We start from the raw sequence: 18,038 nt of genomic DNA on the forward strand, positions 1-18,038 counted from the left end.
CATTTAAATGTCTGGGAGGAAGAGACAGAAAGTCTGGTTGCTAAATTTTCAGATGATGCATATATAGTAAGTTGTGAAGAGGACAGAAGGAGGCTGCGAAGTGGTATGGAAAGAATGTGCAAAGATCAAGAGTTTAAGTGGGAAAATAGGACGTTATTTTAGATGGAAAATTATAACATTTAATATGTAAATATGACCATAAGACCTTAAGATATAGGAGCAGAATTCCTATATCTCCGTCACTTCATCATGGCTGATCGAATTTTCCTCTCAGCCCTATCTCCTGCCTTCTCCCCATATCCCTTCATGCCCTGACTAACAAAGAATCTGTCATCCTCTGCATTAAATATGCCCGATGACTTGGCCTCCACTGCTGTCTGTGGCAGCGAATTCCACAAATAAAGTACAGAATATAGTGTAAAAGTGTAAAGAATACAGTGTAAAGTACAATGTACAGAATTCACAGATAAAATGTGGAGAGGTTGCAATACTCTGAGATGCATTGGTTCCTGGGAACCCTGTTACATGATTTGCAAGAAGCTGTTGGTAGCTACAGCAATTCAGAGAGCAACTGGAGTATTATTGTTAATTGCACAGGAGATTGAATAGGCATTAAGGTATATGGGGAAATGGGTTAGAACACATTAGAAGTTGGATCCTTACTTGAGGAAATATGTAAATGCATTGGAAATGGGTGCCACAGTAATGTAGCGGTTAGCCCGATGCTATTATAGCTTGGGGCATTTCGGGGATCAACTCTGGTGCTGTCTGTAAGGAGTGTCCAGGGAGGGGTAGCACCACTGGTGAAGGGGCTTGTCCTGTCTATTCCAGGGCCTTACCTCAGGTCCACACTGGGTACTCATCTCTCACCTGTGGCTCCAAGTAGCTGTTTGCATGCGACAGTGGCCACACCCTGGTATACCACTTCGACAGCTGGGCTAAAACAGGTGAGGGTAGCCGGTGGTCTCTTACCCCGATGAGGTAGGGACATGCCTGTCCTAGCATGTGAAGTCAGCTCTGACGGACTGAGTGAATAAGATCTACAGTGAGATCCTACAGCCAGGAAGGTGGTACTGTAATGCTAAATGGACCGTGAAGGGCATGACAAGGTGCAGAAGACATCATGGTCATCCACTGCAACAAAGGAAGACCTCAGTTTGTGACGCTTGTTCATACTTCTGAGCTTCTGAGATCGAGAGTGGAACTGCCCCAGTGCAACAGTTTATCCGCTTTAAAAAACTCTCACACACAGGTCACCTGACATCATTGGACACCGTTGTTGTTACGGGTTAATCGGGTTTGTCAGGAGTTGCTGGGGCAGTGAGGCTTGAAGGGCCTACTCCATGCTGTATCATGAAATAAACAAATGAAATTACTAGTTAAGAGATGGTTTATTTGATTGAAATTGGAATAGGTATGTTGTCTTATGAGGAAGGGTTAGATTAGATTAGATTATGAGGACACGCAGTCCTCTTTTATTGTCATTTAGTAATGCATGCATTAAGAAATGATACAATATTGCTCTGGTGTGATATCACAGAAACACAGGACAGACCAAGACTGAAAAACTTAACAAAAACCTCATAATTATAACTTATAGTTACAACAGTGCACTATTACCATAACTTGATGAAGAACAGGCCATGGGCACAGTAAAAAAGTTCAAAGTCTCTCGGAAGTCCCACATCTCACGCAGACGGGAGAAGGAAGAAAACTCTCCCTGCCATGCCCGACCACAGTCCGACCCTGAGTCGTCCGACAACTTTGAGCTCTGATCAGCCCTCCAACACTGAGTACCGAGCACCATCTCTGCCGAACGGTTCGACCTCAGCCTTAGTCGCCAGCAGCAGGCAAAGCTGGGGAATTTTGGGGCCTTCCCTCCAGAGATTCTCGATTGCAGCAAACTGGGCATTTCAGAAATTTCTCCAGATGCTCCTCTGCTTCTCATGTCTGTCTCCATCAAATCAGAATTGTGCACGGCATCCTACTTGCAAGTACGATATCATTTCACCGGAGAGCTGCGCGCGCTGCGTCGCGCTGCCATCTTCTCCTCCCGCCAATTTAGGTAGGCTAAATTGGATGCCCTTGATTAGAAAATCCTACACAAAGTAACGGATACAGCCCGGTCCATCACGGGTAAAGCCCTCTCCACCATTGAGCTCATCGACATAGATTTTTGCCGCAGGAAAGTAGTGTCCATCATCAAGGACCCTCAGCACTCAGGTCATGCTCTTTTCTCAATGCTGCCATCAAGAAGAAGGTGCAGAAGCTCCAGGACACATACCAGCAGGTTCAGGAACAATTATTACCTCTCAACCATCAAGCTCCTGAACTAGAGGAGATGGCTTCACTTGCCCCATCACTGAATTGTTCCCACAACCCATGGACTCACTTTCAAGGACCCTTCATCTCATGTTCACAATATTTATTGCTTATTTATTATTATTATTATCATCATTATCATTATTATTTCTTTCTTTTTCTATTTGCAGTTTGTCATTTTTTGAAGACTGGCTGTAGGCCCAGTAGGTGGGGTTTCTCTTTATTTCTATTATGGTTATTGGATTTTTTTTAATATGCCCACAAAAAAATAAATCTCTGGGTTGTATATGGTGACAGATATGTACTTTGATAATATTGAAATGAATGTTCCTGAAGGTACCTGATAGGGTGGATGTGCAAAGGATGTTTCCTCATCCCAAGAAATTTGCAATGAGGAGCCACTGCTTTAAAATGGTTGTTCATTAAAGAGAAGTTAAGATTTTGTTTTTGCTTACTGAGCCACAAGACTTTGAAATTCTCTTAAAGTGGAATAGAAGCGAAGTCTTAGCATATTTTGTCAAATATGACATTATCTTGACAATCAACAGGGCAAAATGTTATTGGGGATAGGTGGAATGCTTTTGGGTTATCTATAGATCATCAACGGTGTTATGGTGGAAGAGGTTTAGAGTCGTGTAGGCTATCTGAGTGTTAATTTGTATTTTCTTATTCCTTTATGGCCACCATGAGCAATACATATTCAGAATCCTGGCTGTGGGATCATCTCATAATGCAAGAGCCGAAGTAGGTGCAAGCATGATTCCATCATAGTCATAGTCATAGTCATACTTTATTGATCATGCACTTTGTTCAAGTGTATCTGTGTGTATGCAATTTCACGGAAGGTGGTACTGTGGCTGAGCTGGATTTAGGCTCCAGTCTCTGAGGGGGTGTGAGTTCAAATCCCACCACTGCCTCAGTACAAATCTTCATTGTGCTTTTAGGCGTAGTAGTTAGCATAACACTATTACAGCACCAGCCACCCAGGTTCAATTCCCATCACTGCCCATAAGGAGTTGTATGATCTTCCTGTAATGTAGGTTAGTGGTTCACATAGGTGTAATGGGGCAGTGTGGGCTTGTTGGACCAGAAGAGTCTGTTACTGTGCTGTATCTCAGGGAAAAAAGGGATACGGTTCCCTTTTTGTGACTAAATTCTGACACGTGAAGATCAAAGACTTTATTGATTTATTGCAGCTTTATTTAACTTTGTGGTTTTCTTTTGAGCACTGTCTTCCTACTTGTATAACTAATATGCTGTACTGTGACCTTTTCCTTATGATTAGTGGGTTGGTTGTAGTCATGGTACATCTGAGATTCACAGTGTGAAGAACTGACGTCGCAGCCAACTGAAATTATGTAGAAAGTCTTGTTAACATTCTAAAACTTGAATATCCTAATAACAGGATTCTTAGAACTGTCACTGATGTGGTACCATTGTAAGGGAATATTCTGGCATTTCCTCACTGACTTAGAGTAAAACAACAATGTAAATCACTGAAGGTTTGTTTGCTAATGATGCAGCTGGGTACACTGATGTGCAAATTTCAAATGTAAACCTCTACCTGTAACTGGTAAGTATCAGTTATGTGGATTCTGACCCACTGGGTCTTTTGAATGATAAGCCGTAGCAAAGTGGTCCAGCTTTTCACACAACCATATTTTAGCAGCACATTCCATTTTGTAAGGATAATTATCACCACCATTATAGCACTTTTTAATGGTTTGCTTATCTTGCTGATGTTAATCATTCTCAGTGGCCAATTGTTTTGAGTAAAAGTTTCTGCCCTCCCTGATTCTACTCACAACTGTATCTTGTGGTCTTCCTACATCTATTAGAGTCATAGAGTTGTAGAGCAATGAAAAAGGCCCATCAGCTCACTGCATCCATGCCAACCATCATGCCCATCTATCCTAATCCCACTTCCCTACATTAATCCAATATCCTGCTATGCCCTGCTCTCTCTGAAAGTGAAAATGAAGTACCAACTAAAACAGCATGGGTAATTTGATTTTATTTCCATAGGCTTTCCATTGACGTTGCTTTACCAGGCAGATGGCAGAGAGGAACAGCAGTTGGCACTCCTTACTCATAGCTCCAGGGAGCCAGGTTCAGCTCTGACCTTGAGGGTTGTTGGTGTGGAAATTGCTCATTCTTCCTGTGACTGCATGGTGCTCCTGTTTGCTCCCCAAAGATGTGCTAGCAAGTTAGTTGGAGTTTATTTAGCTTAGTGTTTTTGTTTTCATGTTCAAATAACTAATATGCTCACCTGTGACCTTTTCTTAATAAAGAATTAGGGAAAGAGGAGGTGTTGGCTGTCTGGAGGCACATAAAGGTGGATACGTTTGCAGGGCCTAGGATACTGTGTGAAGCAAGGGAGAGAAATTGGTGTTGGTTTATTATTATCACATGTATCAAGATGCAGTGAAAACCTCAGTTTTGCAAGCTATCCATACCGATCAACTCAAAGCAGAAGTACTTTGAGGTAATTGCAGAAAAAGTGCGGTTCAGGTAGACGATAGGTGCAGGGACCATGATAAAGTAGACTGTGTGTCAAGCTATCCAGCCTTAATATACACAAGGTCTCATAACTGCCAGACCATGGTAAAGACTTTTATAGAGAAAAGAGATAAATTGGTTAGAGATAAGAGATACCAGAAGAATGGAGGTTGGCAAATGTTATGCCTTTATTTAAGATGGGCTCTAAGAATAAGCCAGGAAACTACAGGCTAGTGGGTTTACGATCAGTGGTGGGAAAGATATTAGAGAGGTTTCTCAGTGACAATTTCTACCTGTATTATGGAAGCCAATTAGGGATAGTTAGCCTGGCTTTGTCCTGGCTTTGTATCTATCCCAGAATACAAAGAATTTCAAAAAGATGGTAACCAAACATCCAATAACCCTTTTGTAGCTCTGGAAATGTTGCTTATCAGGTCCTTGGGACTTATCAGCTTTCAGTCTCAGTAACTTCTCTTTTTTTTTAAACTAATGAAGTCTCTCAGTTCCATTTTCTCACACGATCCTGGGTTCCTTAATATTAGTGGCAGTACTTTTGTGTGTTCTGTTACAGTAGATTCCGGTGAATTGGGACACATCAGGACCAGCGCATTTTGCCCAATTACGCGGCTGCTCTAATTAGCCGAAGTGTCGTGGAAATAGAAACAGGTAGAAAGCTGAAAAGCAGGACATCCACAGTAACAATCTCTGCATTGCTGCCTGTAGCACACACCAGTGAGGGTAAGAATAGGATGATCTGGCAGATGAATGTGTGGCTGAGGAACAGGTGCGAGGGGCAGGATTTCAGGCTTCTGGCTCATAGGGATCGCTTCTGGGGAAGGTATGAGCTGTAAACATGGGAAGGGTTACACCTGAACCCGAGAGGGACCAATATCCTTGCGGGCAGATTTGCTGGTGCTGTTTGGGAGGGCGTAAACTAATTTGGCACGGGTATGAGAAGCAGAGTGATAGGGCTGAGGATGGGCCAATTCGTGCACAAGTTGATGCAGTGGGCATTGAGGCTGTCAGGAAGGACAGCAGAATAAAGTGCAAAATTGAAGTCAGTGGGATGAGTTGTAGTGTAACATGGGGGCAAAATCAAAAAGGGTGATGAATACAGGACTGAAGGTGTTATATTTGATTGCACACAGTATACAGAATAAGGTAGATGACCTTGTAGCATATTTAGAGATTCGTAGGTATGATGTTGTGGGTATCAATGAGTTGTGACTGAAAGAAAATCATGGTTGGGTGCTTAACATGCAAGGATGCACATTGCATTGAAAGGACAGGCAGGTAGGCAGAGGAGGTGGGAAAGCTCTGTTGGTAAAAATTGAAATTAAATCCTTAGAAAGAGGTGACATAGGATTGGAAGATGTCGAATCCTTGTGGTACAGTTAAGAAATTTGTTGTTCCTTTCCACACCTTGTGGCGCATTGGGTGGCAACTTCGCCATTCCTTTAGTATTTGCCTGTTTTTATACAAGGCTGAGTTGTAGCTTGGTGCTCAAACCAGCACAGGTGGAATGTGTGCAAAGATGCAGCCAGATTCAAACTTGCAACCATTTGTCTTGAAGTCCAGTGCTGATGCCATGAACCTACTAGCCAGTTATAGTTAAGAAACTGCAAAGGTAAAAACATCCTCATGGCAGTCATGTACACTAGCCAGGATGTGGGCTACAAATTAGCATAAACCATAAGACATAGAAGCAAAAATCAGGCCATTTGGCCCATCGAGTCTGCTCTGCCATTCAATCATGGCTGGTCCTTTTTTCCCCTCATCAGCCCCACTCCCCATAACCTTTGATTTTGTGTCCAATCAAGAACCAGTCAAGCTCTGCCGTAAATACACCCAATGACCTGTCCTCCACAGCTGCCTGTGGTAATAAATCCAACAAATTCACCACTCTCTGGCTAAAGAAATTTCTCCACATCTCTGTTTTAAATGGACGCCCCTCCATCATGAGGCTGTGCCCTCTTGTCTTAGACTCCCCACTGTGGAAAACATTCTTTTCACATCTACTCTGTTCCAGGCATTGCAACATTCAAATGGTTTCAATAAGATCACCCCTCATCTTTCTAAAGCCCAGCGAGTACAGACATAGAGCTATCAAGCGTTTTCTTGTGTGATAACTCTTTCGTTCCTGGAACCATCCTTGTGAACCTCCTCTGGACCCTCTCCAACACCAGCACATCTTTTCTTAGATGAGGGGCCCAAAACTGTTCGCAATATTCAAGGTGAGATCTCACCAGTGCCTCTTAAAGCCTCAGCATCACATCTGTGCTCTTGTTTTCTAGACCTCTTGAAATAAATGCTAATATTGCATTTGCCTTCCTTATCACCTTCAGGGTGTTCTGCACAAGGACTCCCAAGTCCCTTTGCACCTCAGAGTTTTGGATTTTCTCCCCTTTCAGACAATAGTCTGCACATTTATTTCTACTAGCAAAGCATATGACTATGCATTTTTTTGCCACTCTCTTGCCCATTCTCCTAATCAATCTAAGTCTTTCTGCAGCCTACCTGTTTCCTCAACACTACCTGCCCCTCCACCAATCTTCGTTTCATCTGTAAGCTTGGCAACAAAACCATCTATTCAATCATCTAAATCATTTGTATACAGCATTAAAAAAAGCGGTCCCAACATCGACCCCTGCGGAACACCATTAGTCACTGGCAGCCAACCAAAAAGGGTCCTTTTATTCCCACTCACTGCCTCCGACCAATCAGCCAATGGTCTAACCATGCTAGTAATTTTCCTATAATGCCATAGCTAACTTGGTAAGCAGCCTCATGTGTGGCACTTTGTTGAAGGCCTTCTGAAAGTCCAAATATGCAACATCCACTGCATCCCCTTTATCTATCCTATGTATAATTTCCTCAAAGAATTCCAACAGGTTTGTCAGGCAAGATTTTCCCTTAAGGAAACCATGCTGACTTTGTACTATCTTCTCCTGTATCACCAAATACTCCATAACCTCATCCTTAACAATTGACTTCAAAATCCTCCCAACCACTGAGGTCAGGCTAACTGGTCTACAAATTCCTTTCTGCTGCCTTCCTCCTTTCTAAAAGAATGGAGTGACATTTGCAATTTTCCAGTCCTCTGGCACCAGAAATTATGTTTCTATATTTTTACAGTCAATCAACAGAACACGAAAGATGAATTGCGCTGTAGATAACTATCAGGAACTAATACACACTTTTATAGTACTGTAGAACACTACCAATACTTCTACAATACTATAAAATGCTTAACTGAGTAACAATTCATATATTTAAATGAAATAGAACACTACCAACAGCTGTAATTTGTTCTATAGTTCATTTAAATATATAAATTATTACTCAGTTAAACAGTAGTTTGTCTTTTTTGTACTTTTTAACTATTAGACCATAAGTCCATCAGTGATAGTAGCAGAGTTAGGCCATTCAGCCCAATGGGTCTGTCAGCAACTTCATCATAGCTGATCTATTGCCCCTCTCAACTCCATTCTCCTGCCTTCTCCCTCTAACCTTCCATTTCCTGACTAATCAGGAACCTATCAACCTCTGCCTGAAATACATCCAATGATCTGGCCTCTGTAGCTACCTGTGGCAAAGAATTCCAGAGATTCACCACCCTCTGGCAAAATAAATTCATCCTCATCTCCATTCTAAATGGATGTCCCTCTATTTTGAGGCCATGCCCAGTGGTCCTAGACTCCCCCACCAGAGCAAACAGTCTTTCCACATCCACTCTATCTAGGCCTTTCAACATTTCATAGGCTTTATTGAGGTCCTCCTCCATACTTCTAAATTCCAGTGAATATCAAACGTAGAGCCAGAGCCATCAAACACTCCTTATGAGATAACCCTTTCAATCTTGTGAACCTCCTCTTAACACTCTCCAATATCAGCACATCCTTTCTTAGATAAGGGGCTTACAACTGTTCACAGTACTCCAAGTGAGGCCTCATGAATGCCTTATAAAGCTTCAACATTACGTCTTTATTTTTATATTCTAGTCCTCTAATGAAAGCTAACCTTGAATTTGCCTTACTCATCACTCACTCAACCTGCAAGTTAACCTTGAGGGAATCCCGCACAAGGACTCTCAAGTCCCTTTGCACCTCAGATTCAAGAATTTTCTGCCTGTTTTGAAAATAATCTACACTTTTTTTCCTTCTACCAAAGTGCATGACCATACATTTCCCGACACTGTATTCCATCTGTCACTTCTTTGCCCATTCTCTAAATCAGACTAAGTCCTTCTGCAGCCTTCCTGCTTCATCAACGCTACCTGCTCCTCTATTTATCTTTATATCGGCCACAAATCTATCAATTCCATCATCCAAATTATTTTCACCAGCAACCAAGCAGAAAAAGTCCCCTTTATTTCCACTCTTTGCCTCCTGCCAATCAGCCAATCTTTTATCCAAGCTAGTATCTTTACTGTATCACCATGGGCTCCTACCTTGTTAAGCAGCCTTATGTGTGGCACCTTGTCAAAGGCCTTCTGAAAATCCAAGTACACAACCACCACCAATTCTCCTTTGCTTGTTTTTTCCTCCAAGGATTCCAACAAATTTGTCAGGCAAAACTTATCCTCTAGGAAACCATGCTGACTATGGCCTATTTCATCATGTGCCTCCAAGTACCCTGAGAGCTTATACTTAACAATCGACTCCAACATCTTCCCAACCACTGAGGTCAGGCTAACTGGCCTCTAATTTCCTTTCTCCTGCTGTCCTCCTTTCTTGAAAAGTGGAGTAGCACTTGTTCGGCTTGCAAGGATATGTGCCAGGAGGGAGATCAGTGGGGAAGAATGAATGGGCAAGGGAATCGCATATGGAGCAACCCCTGCAAAAAGCAGAAATTGGGGGTGGGGGGAAAGATGTGCTTTGTGGCGGGATCCCGTTGGAGATGGCAGAAGTTTGGGAGAATTATGTGCTGGATGCTGAGGCTGGTGGGGTGGTAGGTGAGGACAAGAGGACCCTATCCCTGGTAGCTGGGCGGGAGGATGGGGTAAGAGCAGACATGCATGAAATGGAAGAGATGCAGTTGAGGTCAGCATTGATGGTGGAGAGGGGAAACCCCTTTCTTTGAAAAGGAGGACATCTCCTTCATTCTAGAATGAAAAGCCTCATCCTGAGAGCAGATGCGGTGGAGATGGAGGTATTGAGAGAAGGGAATGGCGTTTTTACAAGTAACAGGGTGGGAAGATGTATAGTCCAGGTAGCTGTAAGAGTCTGTGTGTTTATAATAGACATCAGTAGATAAGCTAAGCTGTCTCCAGAGATAGAGGGAGTGAGATCGAGAAAGGGGAGGAAGGTGTTAAACGTTGAAGCTCCAGTCAGACTCACGACTTGTGGTTTGTAAGACCAGCGCTCTAACTTTTGAGCTACGGAGTCCTTCCAGGAGAGGTGACATTTCACCTGTGAGTCTGTTGGGGGTCAAGTACTGAGTCCGGTGCTCCTAGTGTAGCCTCCTGTATATCAGTGAGACCCAGCGTATATTGGGAGACCATTTCGCTGGGGACCTACATTCTATCCGCCAGCTGAAGCAGAATCTCCCAGTGGCCACTCATTTTAGAAAAGAAACATAGAAAACATAGAAAAACCTACAGTACAATACAGGCCCTTCAGCCCACAAAGCTGTGCCGAACATGTCCCTACCTTAGAACTACTTAGGCTTTACCCATAGCCCTCTATTTTTCTAAGCTGCATGTACCTGTCCAGGAGTCTCATAAAAGACCCTATCTTTTCCACCTCCACCCCCGCCGCCGGCAGCCCATTTCATGCACTCACCACTCTCTGCGTAAAAAAAACCTAACCCTGACATCTCCTCTGTACCTACTTCCAAGCACCTTAAAAAATATGCCCTCTTGTGCTAGCCATTTAAGCCCTGGGGAGAGGCCTCTGACTATCCACATGATCAATGCCTCTCATTATCTTGTACACCTCTATTAGGTCACCTTTCATCCTCCATCACTCCAAGGAGAAAAGGCCAAGTTCACTCAATCTACTCTCATAAGGCAGACTCCCCAAATCAGGCAACATCCTTGTAGATCTCCTCTGCACCCTTTCTGTAGTTTCCACATCCTTCCCGTAGAGGGGTGACCAGAATTGAGCACAGTACTCCAAGTGGGGTCTGACCAGGGTCCTATATAGTTGCAACATTACCTCTCAGCTCTTAAACTTAAACACGGTTGATGAAGGCCAATGCACCATACGCCTTCTTAACCACAGAGTCAACCTGTGTAGCAGTTTTGATGTCCTATGGACTTGGACCCCAAGATCCCTCTGATCCTCCACACTGCCAAGAGTCTTACCATTAATGCTATATTCTGCCATCATATTTGACCTACCAAAATGAACCACCTCACACTTATCTGCGTTGAACTCCTAGATAAATGAATAAAATGCAAATTGTAAATGAATAAAATCAGTGCAGACATCTAGTTCAAGTAATGGACTGTCTTCATACAATGAGGATGACTGCATCCTCAAAGTCTTCATTTTCATTTTAACATTCAACATAATTGTCGATTCCTTCACAATTCCTCACTTGTTGAAGTAGTGGAATGGATTTATTTTCACTCCTAGCCTTTTCTGACGTCTCAAAGCCTGAATGTTTAACACCGCGATGAGCAAAACAGTTCAGAATTGTCTTACTGCTTATTTCTCACCAACTATCACTGACAAAAATCACTGCTTTATGGATACAAACACATGCAACTGCTGGTTTTTCAAAGCTGATTGCTCTGAGCATGATATACTGTCTAACAGCGTGTGTGACTGACTCTAGTTAGAAACTGTTTGGCAATAGTCTCCTGTCCTAATGAAGCAGCATTGTGTCCCAAATAAACAAAGGGAATCCAGGTTCAGTACTCAATTTATTATAGCTCTTTAAGAAATAAACGCTGCCCTGATTAACCAGTAGCCCGATTAACCAGAATCCACTACATTTGTTGAATTTCTCTGCCATTTCCTTATTCCCCATAATGAATTCTCCCTTCTCTATCTGTGAGAAACTAATATTTGCCCTTGTTAGTCTTTTTCTCAATATTTGAGTCTCTTGGTACTTCTGGCAAATTTATAAGCCTCTTGTTTTAATTTTAAACTAGTTTTAATTACTCCTATTCAGCCAGACAGACCATGCTCCCTGTTGGGCTTTTGTGCTTCGAAGAATAATACATCAACTACATTTAATTCTTCCCTATACCTTCATAGTTTGTGGTGATTTTAAAACTATTGGATTATCATAAAAAACAATCTAGTTCTCTGATGTTCTACTTCAGGGAAGTAAATTTACCATCCTTACCCAGTCTAGCTATATGTGACCCCAGACTGTCAATATGGCTGACTCCTTGCTGACATCTGAAGTTACCAAAAAAAATCACTCTGTTTGAGAGGGTTGTTTGGTTTGAACAGTAGAACTGACCTTGTCCAGTGTCATCTATATCCTGTGAATAAATAAATAAATAACATTGTTCTTCACACATTTTCCATTCCAAAACAGGATAATGGATTATTTTCAAACCACACACTACCCAATCCAAATTTAAATATTTGGAATGGAAACCAATTAGTTTTATGGCAGATTCTTAAAGGAAAATATAACACCAAACTGATACTAATTAGAGCTGTCCAGGAAAATTAAGTAGTGCATTGAGATTAACACAAAAATAAACTAAGACGTTGGAATTACATGACAGAGAACATAAGGGCGCTTGAACATTTTGATCTGTGTGTGGCTGTTATTGTTCATGGAAAACATGCTCCTCTCAGTTCAGTGCCAGACTGGGAGGTCTGCTTGGTATGTAGAGTAGAATTTTGAGATCCAAGTTCCACCATCACTACATCAATCTACTTTCTCCCCCCGCCACCCACCCCCCAACCTCCAAGACATGACACCAATCCTTCAGTTCCTTTCTACCCTTATCCTTCTCAAAAGCTGAGATCCTGTGCTTTCTTTCACCCTGACCATAAGACCCTGAGCCTTTGTACAATCTTCTCAGTAAAGCAACAGAAATTAGATTATGAAGACACGCAGTCCTCTTTTACTGTCATTTAGTAATGCATGCATTAAGAAATGATACAATATTTCCTCTGGTGTGATATCACAAAACACAGGACAGACCAAGACTGTTCAAAACTAACAAAACCACATAATTATAACATATAGTTACAACAGTGCAACAATACCATAACTTGATGAAGAAGTCCATGAGCACAGTAAAAGTTCAAAGTCTCTCAAGTGCCCCACATCTCACGCAGATGGGAGAAGGAAGGAAAACAACCCTGCCATACCTGATCACGGTCCGACTCTGAGTCATCCGAAAACTTCGAGCTCTGATCAGCTCTCCGACACCGAGTACTGAGCACCATCTCTATCCGAACGATTCGACCTCCATCTCGGTCGCCAACAGCAGGCAAAGCCGGGAATTTTGAGGCCTACCCTCCAAAAGATTCTCAACCGTGCAGTAACAACAGCAGCGAACGAGCGTTTCAGAAGTTTTTCCAGATGTTCCTCTGTGCTTTCGCGTGATGGTCTGAGCATCACGTCTTTGTCTCTGAAAATGTGCAACATTCTACTGGGTGAACTAGATTTCTAGATACTGTAAATGTCTGCAAATTGTCAGGGAGAACCAATATTTTTAGGGAAAAAATCAAAACATTTTGCTTTTATGTTTTCTGAAACTGGATTTCTGTGTTTATATATTCTAGGAAGACAACTATTGTACTATTTCAGCATAGTGGATTTCCTTGTCAGTAGAAATACAACACAAAATGTTTCCTGACATAGCTGTCAATGAAAGTTTGATGTACCTCAATTAGCTGGTGGTCCAAAATAATTACAGTACGTTTCTTACCAATAAATATGGACAACAGTAGGCATCTTTCCAGATGCTCACTGGCATACATTCCTGCTTTAAGCAGCAACATTCAAGGAATACCGAAATTTGCTACCTCCAAATACCAGAAAATGCAGCATGTGGCAATGTTTTGGTTGTCCTGGTTAACTAAGTTGTTTTATGAAGATATAACACTGAAGATTCATCCATCTGAGAGATTAGGATTTTAACAGTGTGTTGATGGCCTTCCTCAGTCCTTGAGCAGGGTCTAGCCTCGTGTGAGTTTCTATTCATCAACAGCTGCATTTTTAAGAACTTCAGGAAGTTGGTATGCTGACCAATGCGATAACAAAAACAGCACAAACAGTAAAGTTTTGATGTGGGGAGCTACCTCCACAGCAGGTTAATACCTGCATTATAAAGGAAATCAGATTTACCCTATTTTAGAGCCTCTCTTTTTCATAGATTTGAACGACACTTGTATTTTCACGACTTTACACCAAATCCCAATACATTCACGTCAAAAAACTGCCTTACTGTTGTTCACATACTTGCATTCTTGTTCACCACACACCCACACAGACTCGGGTATACTATTCCCTGACTCTCCCTGGGTTGAAGGTTTCAGATGTATTGACTGTCACTGGGGTATGGGACTCACAGACAGTGACTTTAACTGGAGTACAGTGCCACACTGAATCCACTGGGAAGCAAGTCTACAGACATTAACTTACTGGGGTTTGGGCCCCACAGACACCAATTCTCATGCCTTCACATTTACCTGTTGTCCCCCAGAGAAAGCAGGATCTCCCAGTGGCCACACATTTTAATTCCACATCCCATTCTCATTCTGACATGTCTATCCATGGCCTCCTCTACTGTCAAGATGAAGCCACACTCAGGTTGGAGGAACAACACCTTATATTCCGTCTGGGTAGCCTCCAACCTGATGGCATGAACATCGACTTCTCTAACTTCCGCTAATGCACCACCTCCCCCTCGTAGCCCATCCGTGATTTATTTTTATACACACATTCTTTCTCTTACTCTCCTTTTTCTCCCTCTGTCCCTCTGACTATACCCCTTGCCCATCCTCTGGGGTTCCCCCCTCCCCCTTTTCCTTCTCCCTGGGCCTCCTGTCCCATGATCCTCTCATATCCCTTTTGCCAATCACCTGTCCAGCTCTTGGCTCCATCCCTCCCCCTCCTGTCTTCTCCTATCATTTTGGATCTCCCCCTCCCCCTCCAACTTTCAAATCTCTTACTCACTCTTCCTTCAGTTAGTCCTGACGAAGGGTCTCAGCTTGAAACGTCGACTGTACCTCTTCCTAAGAGATGCTGCCTGGCCTGCTGCGTTTACCAGCAGCTTTGATGTGTGTTGCCTGTTTTAGAATCCATTTGCCACAACTTGGCATAGTCATTTAATCTGAGTGCTTTTGTGCTGCAACTCGCTCCAGTTTTCCTGCCTGTAATAATTTCCTGCATGTTTGTTCTTCTTTCCAAAATGAATGGCACATTTTGTCAAGTTCTACTGCACTTGCCAAGTTTTGTTCACTCATTTAACCTTTCACTATCTCTCTGTAAACTGCCGGTATTCTCCATGCAACATGCCTTCCCGTCCACTCTTGTGTCATCTGGAAATTTGGCTAATGTGAATCCATTTCTTTTCTCCAAGTCAATATGATGTATTGGAAACAGCTGCGATCCCAGCAGTGTTCACTGTGGTATCCAATCTGAAAATGATTCTCTGATTGCAGTTTACAGCTTTCTGCTTGTTAGGCAATCCTCTATTCAAGCCAATGGCATACATTACCATGTACTTTTTTTTCTTAATATTTTGTGTAATTGTGGAATCTTGTGCTTAAAATCACCTGCTGCATTTGCACAAAATGCGAATAGAATAAAATGAAATTTCTTTTTAATGACAACTATCATCCAAAATTGATATTTTTGTTCTTCATCAGTTCTCAACAAATTGGCCCATTAAACATCAGAGCAGTCTTTTAAAACAACCTCTGCTCCACCTTGCTTTGAGAGCTAGACAAAATGTTTATGCAGTGTTTCATTGGATGACAGAAAAAAGATCTAGCAATCTTGTCATATTTTAACGAAAATGCCAAGGAATGGAATTAATGTTGGTCATGTGTTAATTTTTTGGTTGAATGCTTTATTTACTTTCTGTTCATCCAGGTTGTATGTGGAATCATAAGTGCTGACTATACTTGCCAGTATTCCCAAACTGAAGGGAAGCACTAGATTTAATTTTCACACTTCAGGCCACTGACATCTTATGAAAGCATTTTAGAAGTGAAATCTGTCATGGGAGAAAACAAGCAGCGTTCTGCAGTGCACTGCTCTTTTGAATTAAATTTATTGAGTTTCCTGTATAATATTTCGGAAACAAATTAATCAGAGCTTCGGAAAGTAAATTACAAATGCATTTTTGCATCATAATTTACCACAACTAGGTATTATGTATGGAATTAAGGACAACAATGGTTCTTACAATATGAGACATTACAGAAGTATTTCCCAAGGCATTTCACTTGACAGGCAGAATTCACAGAAGGGGGCCGGTTTGAAACTACACAATAGTTTAACACCTCAAAATCAGTTCACTTTGTCTTTTAGGCTCTACTTGATGCCTCTTCAGTATTTCTGCTTTAACCCAAACAGGAAAAAACTTTCCATCCCTGTACTTATTATTTGCTTAGTAACACACGCAAAATGCTGGAAGAACTCAGACAGCATTTATGAGAATGAATAAACAGTCGACACTTTGGGCCAAAACCCTTCTTCAGGACTGGAAAGGAAGGGGGAAGATACCAGAATACAAAGGTGGGGGGTGGGAAGGAGAATGACAGGTCTCACGAGTGTAGCGAAAGTCACATCAGGAGCAGCAGACAAAATAGACAAACCCAGTAGATTCACAGATGAAGTGTTCTGTCACCTGGAAGTATTGTTCGAGGGCCTGAATGGTAGTGAGGGTGATGGTGAATTGTCAGTTGTAGAACTTTGGCCACTTGCAGTAATGGGCAGGTGTAGCACTTGCAATGAATTACGACTTCTCTCATGCACCTGTTTATACATTTTCTTCAGTTCCATAATGATTTTTCATAATCGAAGACCAGCAACTCCTTAAAACATCTGCCAAGTCTAGCATTGTTCAAAGCCTCCATACACAACACTCTTGTGCCTCCAACTTCGTTTTTTTCTAACTTTTTTTGCATTGCTGTACTTTACTGATATTTTATATGTGCTTGCTAGCTTGTATGTGCTATGTGTGCTTTGTATTGTGTTTGCGTGTTGGTATTGTGTCTTGCACCTTGGCCCCAGAGTAACACTGTCTCATTTAGCTGTATTCATGGGTATTCATGCATGGTTGAATGACAATTAAACTTGAATTGAACCATTATTGCAAGGTTTTAGGCCCAACTACTATTGTACAAGTTATATTACCATTGAAAGCCTCATCTTGTTTGTTTGGAGATGGCAGTCAGGGCAGCTTTATGTTCTATCTAGTGGATGTGGGTGATCAGGGTCATCGGTGATGATTCTTGTGGGAAATGTCCAGCTGCAGCTCCTAGCTGACCACATCAAGTGACTGGAGCTGTAGTTGGACTCCCTCTATGAGGATCATAGATATGAGCGTTAGTGACGAGGTCACACTGAAGGTACAGCGAGCAGGTAGTTGAGGGGATGATGGTGTTGAATACCAAGCTATAATCGATAAACAGCTGTTTGACGAATGTTTTGTTGTTATTTAGGTGCTTCAAAACCAAGTGGAGAGTCAGTGAGAATGCGGTCCGCTCTACAGCTTTTGTGTCAGTAGGCAAATTGCAGCAGATCCAGGTCCTTGCTCAGCAGGAGCTAATTCTAACCATAACACACCCCTCGAAGTACTTCATCGTGGTAAACATGTGTTTTCCTGGTTGATAGTCATTGAGGCAGCTCACTCTACTCTCGGGCACCAATATGAATTATGAAGCAAGTGAGAACATCAGACTGAAGTAGTGAGAAGTTGAAGACTTCCTTGAGTTGGCACTTATATTCAGTACACTACTAGACTCACAATTGAGGCCTGACCTCTTGAAGGATATTCTGACATCATCCTCTGAGGCGGAGATCACAGATCACTAGATGCTGTGGGGATTCGCACAGGCATAGTGTTATTCTCCTTTTCATAGTGTGCTTAAAAGGCACTGAGCTCATCTGGAAGTGAAGCATCAGTGCCATCTATGCTGTAAAGTTTGGCCTTATAGGGAGCAATGACATGTAAACCCTGCCACAGCTATCGTGCATCTGATTTTGTCTCTAATTTCACACTGAATTGCCTTTTTGCTCTCATAATGCCCATCCATCGGTCATACCTGAACTTCTTTTTG

The 18,038-nt window shown here is 42.2% G+C and overlaps 1 protein-coding gene across 1 annotated transcript in view; it reads left to right on the top strand.

The window, feature by feature from the left end:
• The window catches only part of nkain2 (sodium/potassium transporting ATPase interacting 2), a 663,645-nt gene that overhangs the window by 122,406 nt on the left and 523,201 nt on the right, over window positions 1-18,038 (top strand). The window lies entirely within an intron of this gene.

Source organism: Mobula hypostoma, chromosome 2 (genome assembly GCF_963921235.1).
Source record: "Mobula hypostoma chromosome 2, sMobHyp1.1, whole genome shotgun sequence".
Classification (NCBI taxonomy): Eukaryota; Metazoa; Chordata; class Chondrichthyes; order Myliobatiformes; family Myliobatidae; genus Mobula; species Mobula hypostoma.